A 9,048-nucleotide genomic window follows, 5' to 3' on the forward strand; every position below is an offset into this window, starting at 1 on the left:
TGGCACTGAAAGTAGCACTGTGGCATGAGTCAGAATAGCCTCTACTGGGAGGACTTTGTTCTGTTGTGCTCTTTCAGGAAGTGACACCAAAGAGAAATGACCTGTTGCATATTTCCCGATTGTATTGCGAGAGACCAAAAAACCCCGAGGCTGATCCTGCCCTCAAGGGACATTTACTCCCATTTCCTCTCAGTTTCAGTGGCACAGGAAAGCAGGTATCAAAACAGACAGCTCCGTGGCAGGCATTGAAAAGGAAACATTTTTAATTTGTGCAAAAGCTGATAACCCCGAACACTGGCAAGCCCATGGTTTTCCCAGCTTACACAAATGTAGGCTCAGGTCCTTGATTGTGAGGAACAGCTGGCATTAAGTGAATTTGCACATCCCCAGGACATGTTTTCCTCTTAAAGCAAAATAATAAAGATTTCTTAGCTTCATTATAAAGCTCAGAGGGATCTTTCTGATGTATGTAAACACCTGATGGGAGGAAGAAAAGATGGAACAAGACTCGATGTTGCCCAGTGAATGCACAAAACCCAGAAGAAATTGGAAGTACAGGAAACTATTTAAACATAGGAAAACACCATAAAGGTGACTGAACAGTTAAACAGGTTGTGCAGAGAGGTGAAAGTCTTCAGAGGTGTTTAAAACTCAGCTGGATGTGGTCCTGTAAGCACAGTTGATTGAATCCTTCGGGTTTTTTTAAAAACAACTTTCTGCAAAATAACTGTGAAGTGTTGCTCTAAGAAAGGGTGTGACATCAAAGACTTTCTTGTGCAATGTCCAACATTGTTTTTAACATTGCACAATTAGGAAAAACCTCCACTGGGCCTGTTAACCCCATTTGACTTGAATTCTTACATATGGCTCCATCATATAACCAAAAAAATCTTATCTAACAGCTTTAAAAATATGTTTTCTTCCCCCATGACATTATGAGGAAATTGGGGTCAGAGGCTCATGGCTTTCATGACTACTTTTTCTTGCTTGCCTGTAGAAAACAATTGCTTAATTTTCCTGTCCTATATCTCTAATAGGGTCAAAAATTCCTTGTGCTATACCTGGTCTTACTCAGCAATGGAACTGGTGACTTTGCTGAGCTACTGTAACTGTAAAAACTCAGTCCCTGACACTTTCAAAGAGAATCAGCTGATTCTCTCTGCAGTGAAATAAAAAGGAATAAACCTATCAGAAGTGGTGACAATAAGAATTGACAGAAATATTAAGTTCTGACTCTCCAACAAAGCAGCACAGAGGGTTTGAGTTTAAATAGAGTTCCTGAGCCGGTGGGCAGAGCCCAGATGAGGACTGGGGGATTCTTGGTGCTCTCAGGCCCTGACAGAAGATAAATCCCAGCAGTCACAGCTTATCTTCCCTTAAAGGTAGGCTCTTTGAAAGTGCTGTGTTTGTATTAGAAGGTTCAATGTGGATTTTTTAGGCTGTAATGAATTTTTAATCTGTAATTGTTTAGTAGGCTTTGGTAGGATCTGTTTCTGAATGTCTAACACTAATCTTGAAAAGAATAATTTAAATAGCATTGTAAGCCATAACGCTGCTCTCTTGCAGTTCTCATTAGATGTTGGCCAAAGCTACAGAATTGAATACTGTTATCTCTTCTGAAAAAGTCTCTGATTTTAGTGCTCTGGCCTCTCCCTTCTCTTTTTGATGATAAGCCTAAAAATGCATATTTTGACACACTAGTGAATAAGCTTTGTTTCTTTTAGCACAGGGAGTGTTTCACTGGCATTGGAAGTTTTGTGTCTGTAATTTCCTTCTAGAGAAAGCACTTATGATTTATTTAGAGGAACTTCATCAGCTGGTAGGAAACCACGAGGAAAGTATCAGAGAAAACAAGTTTCTCTAAGTAGTTTCTAATAGGCTTTGTATGATTATAATGAAATAAAAATAAATACTTAAAGGTGAATAAAGATGCTAAAAAATAAACTAACCATGTCATGTGATTATACTCTATTGAGGTTTAAACACATTATATCCATTTGCTGCTCTGTTTTGTCTTCCAGAAAATACTTTGAAAAATCAGTGTGCATGCTGGATCTCAAAGACAACAGTGCTTTAGTTTCATGAGGTCACATGTGTCAGTTTGAGAATTTAAAAACTTTGCTTATTTTTCAAGCCACTGAATTCACAATGCTGTATTCCACAAGTATAAAGTGTTGAATGAAATTTATTTTACCTCCCTGCAACTTGATATAATTTAGTTTTGTCCAGCTGCCACATTACTACGACTTCTCTGTCATCCTTTGAGTACTGGAAAAAATGTGGTTGTGTTTCCTTTCTGCTGTTTCATAAGTGGGGGTTTTGGGTGCATTTTTGTAGCCTAACTGGCAAACATCCCCTTTCACTGTGAGCATGTGGGAGCTAATTTCAGTTTCTCTTTAGAGGAAAGCTCTCCCTTTCAGCACAGGGGAACATAACTGCTTTTCCTTTTTACCACTTCCACTTACCAGTTGAATCTCAAGATGCTTAGCAGTGTTGCCCATGTAAGGAGGAAAACAAGGACTACAGCAGTCTAAAAAACAGGTTGGGAAATTGTTGGTTTGTTTTATGCCCTGGAGCAGTTCACATGTTGAGAATGGTGTCTCCCTTTCTGGCTGTATTGAGTTGCTGCTGATTTCTCTTGCTTTCCTCAAATTTGCTTTCTCTTCCCTGTTTTTACGTCATTGGAGCTGAAGCAAGGCTGATCTGCATTTTCAGTGCTTGGCACAGGGAGGTTCTGAGAGAGACCAGAGAGTCCCTGTGGCAGTGCTGAACAAGCAGGTTAAAAATGACATGACAGAGATACACCCAGTGGAAGGCACTACCAGTAATGGTAACAACAGTGAGGTTTGTCGGGGACTGGGGGTGACATGCTAAACAAGAATATGGTATTTTCTAATATTATCTAAGGAGATATTTAAGCAGGGAGGCACATGTGGACTGGATTTGGAGCTCACAGCAGAGTTGGTCAGTAGGGAAGGGAGCAGAAATCGTCACTTCTGAGGTCAGAAGAGATAATTTTTGTAAATTATGTAGGAGGCAGAAGGGTTAGAGGGTTCCAGCAGGCATCAGGGAGGGTGCTGGGTGTGGGCAAAGGGCTGCACAGCAGCAGGAGCCTCAAGGGACTGCAAACTGCAGGATCAGTGTGGGCATGGAGGATTCTGAAGAGAACGTGTCCCTCCCTTGTCTGAGTGCTAGAACAGCTCCCAGGGCTCTCCCCAGCCTTGTCAGACACAGCCTCTGCCTGTGGCACACACATTGCCAGGGTAAGGATGGAAATGATCTCCCTGTGCCCCAGGAGGTGCTGATTGTGCTGAGCACTGTGCTGTGCCTTGAACTGAAAGGATGGATGGATTAATTCAGGCTGCCTAAACCCCTCTCCATGTGCTGGAGGTTGGATGGAACTGCTGGGGTGGGCAGTTCAACCTCCCTGGCTGTGATGGGCACTGAGGGTGGAAATGGTGCATTGATTTGTGTGAGCCAGAGAGTAAAACCAAAAAAGAAAAAAAATATTGGGAGGAAAAGAGCAGGCCTGTCTCATTTTAGTCATGGCAGTGGCTTATTCTTAGGTGGTGGTGGTAAACTTATTTGTAATTCAGAAATCTAAAGCAAATCAATTATTTGTAATTCAGAAATATTATTTGTAATTCAGAAATCTAAAGCAAATCCATTCAGAAATCTATGTACAAATCAATTATTGTGTATTGATGGTAAAAGCAAGAATCTGGTTGCCTGTATAATCTGAGGATGAAAAAACACATTAATCCTGAAGTAACCATAGAGACTAATAAACAATGTCAGCTGTAAGTAAAATTTTCATTTGGCTATGAATCATTTGCAACCAAAAGTTCTCAACAAAGCTGCTGAAGAGATCTTGAATCTCCAGATACTTCATTTTGCCAAATCTTAGAGTATAGTGATAATGCATTTGTTGTCTAAGAAAGATTTAGTATATTTTTTGTTGTTGTTTCAAAAGTCAAGCAGCTATTTACTGAGTTCCTAGATGAAAGATATAAGCTGAAAAGCCACCAATTTTACCTATTACTCCTGGAAGAGGGATGGTATCACAATTGCTGCCATGAACACCAGGCTGGCACCAGGCATGGAGGAGACCATGGATCCAGCAAGCTTAGCAGGCACATTTGGAACTCATTTAGAGGACAGCACTCAGGAATTCTGTGTGAATATATTTACTGGTACAGAGTGTATGCTTGATATTCTTAAAATAATATATTCAACCCAGATTTCTGGGTTATTTTTACACTTAGCCCCAAGGAATATTACAAACACAGTGCCAGTATGGCAGAAGTACAAAGCATTCTAAACATATAAATCCAGATTATTATTTGGCTCAACTATGAAATATGCTGCAAGCATTAAATTCCAGAATTTTGTGAAACCACAAAAGTGTTGGTACCAAGATTTACAAAAGGTGAATCCTGACTGACAGGATTAAAGGGAAAATGTGACTACAAAGGAGTTTGGTTGATGTAAGTTTTGAAAAAAATCACAGGGAAGTGAGTAAAGGATTCAGTGAGAAGCAATCAGAATATAAATTCACAGAGTAGCTGCACAGATAAACATTATTAAAGTTTCACTATACCATGACATTTCCAATAAAAGGTTTTATAAAAGTAAAGAGGCCCTTTACAAACATTAGGCAGACATGAAGGGGAGGATGAGTTTGCAGGACAAGCTAAGAAAGCAGGTGCTGGGGAGAGCTGCCATTGATTGCATTTGTCACTAGCAGGGCTTCACAGGGGTTTGTAGAAGACTCAATAACCTTGTCCTCTGATCTGAGAGTGAATGTGAAAGCTGATAAAATTTTGTGACTCATACAAAAAAAAAGTGGTGAAATATTAAAAAGCAATACAGAAGAGAACTAGATTGTTTGCTGGGCTCATTCTGGCAAAAGGCATTTGTCCTAAATGTAGGGCTGAAGCTACTCCATCATGTAGCAAATATAAATAAATAAAATGTGAGCTTGCCTGGACAATCAGACTTATCCTGAAAGTCAGTATCTCCAAAACTGAAATGAAGGCAAGGGAGACAGAAACAGGGTGGTGATGTTTGTCTAGAGAGCACCAGCAAGGTGGAAGTCCATACACAGCTCCAGCACATCTCTGAAAAGAATGCCAAAAAAAAACCTGAATAAAGCAAAGAATGGTTTGCCAGAAATGTTCAGGTTCAGCAAAAACACTTCACAACAAGACACTGAAGAATGTTACCTTTCATTCATCTAAAAGAGAACAAGAAATAGCTTGTTTAGGGGGATTAAACTCTTCCATGAGAAAGGAAAATGGGAATTTCACAGAAAAAGTAAGAATACAATGATGAACAAATGCCTGAGACAGAAGCACATTGTGAAATAGGGACACACCATTTTAACACTGTGTGATTGATGATAGAAATCTGCTTTGTTTTGCTGCTTGTGGCTGGGGGGGTGAGTGAAATTTGGCTCTTGCTGCAGCCTGGTTTCACCCCCCAGGGCCAGGGCGAGACCACCCAGCTTTGCTCTGAGCCAGCTCTGGGGTTTTGAACAGGGGCAGCAATGCTGGGCCAGACTCAAATTCTCATCATGAAACACCCAGAGCCTTGGAGGACTGAGTGGAAAGAGAAGGTTTAGTCATGGAGGGAAGGAGAAGGAACATTTTCCTTGCTGCCTCTGCTGACTTAGCAGGATTTGTGGTTGCTCGGGACTTTGTGAAGATGCTTTAGGACATTTGTATTCTTACATGGTCAAGTAGGGGCTGAAAAGAAGCCTCCTGTTTTTCCAGTTTCTATTGCTTCTCCTTGCCACATGGATGGTGTGGAGCATAATGTACAGGCATTCTGCTTTTTACAGGTGGTTGATATTCTTCTGATCTGGCACAGGAAAGGGAAAGAAAGGGAAAGTGCCATCCAGTGGTTAAAGAATGGGGCTTGAACTCATTATGTCCCCTGAAAGTGATGCCTCTGCCATAGACTTTGGGTATGACTGTGGGCACAGCACCCAGTGGTTTGTGCCTCAGGTTCCTTCCCAGTAAAATTAACGGAAATGTTTTTATGAGGGTAGTTCAGGGTTCATTTAATGTTAATACTATTCTCAATAACCAGTGAAAACTTTCAAAATAAGTTGTGGTATCCTTATGCCAGTAACTTCAAAAATAATCTTCTGGGGTTTGAAGCCCTCATCTTTTTTAGGAAAAAGAGGAATGTTCTTAACTTGAGGCAAATATGCTTGTTTTTGAAAAAAAATTCGTTTTAACTCATCTGAAAGAGTACTAACAGCAGGTTTAATTTAGCCATGAAATAGCATCAGCTGTGCAGCAGAGGTCACTGCTGCATTACTTGAATAAATTCTACCACGTGCCTGATAGACCTGACCAAAAGGATTTCTAGTTTGCAAGAAATATTTGGATTTCAATGAAATTAATATCTCCCTGAAATTTTTATTTATTTCAAACAGGTGAGCTATATGTACAAAACTTGTACTGCCAGGATTCTGCAGCTATTTGAAAAACCCTGGATAATTCACAGATGTATAAGGAATTCTCACAGGCAGATATAACACAGGCAGATATTTTCACATCATGTCTTTTACTGTTAGCTCACAGAAAATTGACATGCTGAGCCGGGTTAGTATTAAAGTCAATTTCTGGGCTTCATTCCACAGGTCTGTACATTCTGGCTCCAGTCTGGGAGGTTATTTAAGTGTGTCCCCAGTCTCCCTGAGGAGGGCGGTAGAATTCAGGAGGTGCATGGTGAGATCAGGAGTGGAGCTCTCCAGAGAGGCATGACCAGATCTGCACTCTGCCTTTCTGCATCCCATGCCCTGTTCTCCAAGCAAGACTTTCTTCCTGTGGCTGATTCTATTTAACTGCTGCTCAATAGAATCATTGATTGGGCTTTATTTTCCAACAGGAAGTTCTGGATCATTGGATCCTTATCCCTTCAAAACAACTCACAAGCTTTCTCTTCTCTTTAACAGTTTACAGCTCTCTTTAGTGCTGTGAGTCCTCTGAAAAGCCAGTCCAAGTTATTTATCAAATGAGCCACCAGCACAAATGGAGAAAAATATCAACATAAAACTCTAACAAATGTGGATCTGCCCATACCACTGGTAGTTCTGCCGTGGATGCAGAGGATAGACCTCCAGTCATAATGGATCTTGCTGGATTCAGTTCTAGCTGGACCTTGTTAAAGCAGGATTGAATATGGATTCCATCATCAGTTTATACATGGAGCTTGTATAACTCTTTCCTGGAACTTCACTACATTTTAGAAAGTAGATTTTTGCATACTAGGATCACACATAAGTGTTGGCACAAGATAAAAATTCCTACAGTTAATAAATAAAACCAAAATGTCCCAGGAAACCATAACATAAGCACTGTTCCAGAGTGATTCTGGCACTTGTCCCTGGCCTTAAAAGTCCTTTATACTGTTCCATTATAGTCAGTTCTGTTCCTAATTATTTAAGAAATGAAGCACCTTGGATAAATTCCCACCTGGTGCTGTGGAGACCTTTACATAACTGTCCTTCAGTTGTGAAACACAGCAAACCATTGGCAGCAGAGGCTGGAGAGCAGAGTAAGAGCTTTAATTGAGAATGGGAATAAGTGCAAGAATGTGTTGGTGATTCCAGCAAGTTGCACTGGAGCTGTGCTGCAATCACAGTCCCAGTTAGCCAGGAATGTCTGGAGCAGATGGAGAGTTCAGCTGTCTGCAGCACTGACACTGCAGAGCAGCAGAGAGGAGCTTTTCTAGAGGCATCCAAGGGACTCTTGTGCTTTCCAAAACCTTACCCAGAAACTTCTGTGTGTAGGAAATGAGCTATAAAAGATAATTAGTGATATAAAAACAAACAAACAAACAAAAAACATTGCTTTAATATTTCAGTTAGCTCTTAAGTAAAGCAAAAAATGTGAGATATTTCCTGAGTCAATAGCTGTTCTTGCCAAAGGCTACTCTCAGCACTCAGTCAAGAGTGGTACTTCTTCCTCATGATCCCTGACCATGCTGAAATAGCTTTATAACCTCCTGCTCCTTGCCTGTGGTGGTTTCCTGCTTGTTCCCCTTCCTTCTGATTATTCCCCTTGGTGTATCTTTAGTAGTTCTTCCAAATCCTTTCTCCAGTTTTCTCTATGTGGGAGGCCCAAATGCTTTTCTGCTCTATTTTTTGCTATGATTCATATACAAAATTATCCACCATCACCTGTTGAGGACTAAGAAAGCTACCTTTTAATTTCTGCCATCTATCCAGAAGGGAGCCTTAGCTAAAAGTTCTACTTGTGAATAATTTAACCAGGTGTGAAATTCAGCATGGCTGAACATGGTTGAGGTTGAAAGGACCCTCTGGACACCACCTGGTCCAACCCCTGCTTAAAGCAGGGTCAGCTAGAGCAGGGTACACAGGGCTATGGCAGTTAGGCTTTAAATATAAGCAAGAACAGTCTACAAAACACATTCCAGTGTTCAGCCACCTTCCCCATAAAAGCAGGGCTCAACTTTTTCCCAGCTTCTGTGAATAATTTTATTCAGGTCCCTGCGGGGGTCATTGTCCTGCATGTCAAAGAGCTCATTTTGGGTCTAGATTGGTCTCTGGTTCTCACTCATCCTTGCTGCAGGACAAAGAGAATAGCTAATCTTCACCAAGACTCATTCACCAGGTGAATTCTTAGACTGAGACATTTTCATCCTTTTCCCTGATAAAAGGAGGCTGGGCAATCCAGAAGGGTTTGTGGAAGTGTGTTTCTTTTAAAGTCTTCCCAGCCTGCTACACTGGCTTAGTCTCACTCTTTTCTGTCAGTTCCCAACCCGTGTCTGCTTCAGTAAAAGTGCAGGGTGTGAAATAAAGAGTGAAACCAAGCTGTGATTTTACAGCATTGTCCAGTCTGGTCTCCACAGAGCTCTGCAACAGCCTTTAATGTTTTCACACTCATTATTATGTCTCAGCCCCTTCCTCTCTGGAATGAACAATCCTAATTCTGTCAGTCATTGCCAGTGTCACACCATTCTCAGTTTCCCTTCTCCAAAGACTATACTTCATTTTCTGTATATTTATTATGT

The sequence above is a fragment of the Ammospiza caudacuta genome, chromosome 13 (assembly GCF_027887145.1).
Source record: "Ammospiza caudacuta isolate bAmmCau1 chromosome 13, bAmmCau1.pri, whole genome shotgun sequence".
NCBI lineage: Eukaryota > Metazoa > Chordata > Aves > Passeriformes > Passerellidae > Ammospiza > Ammospiza caudacuta.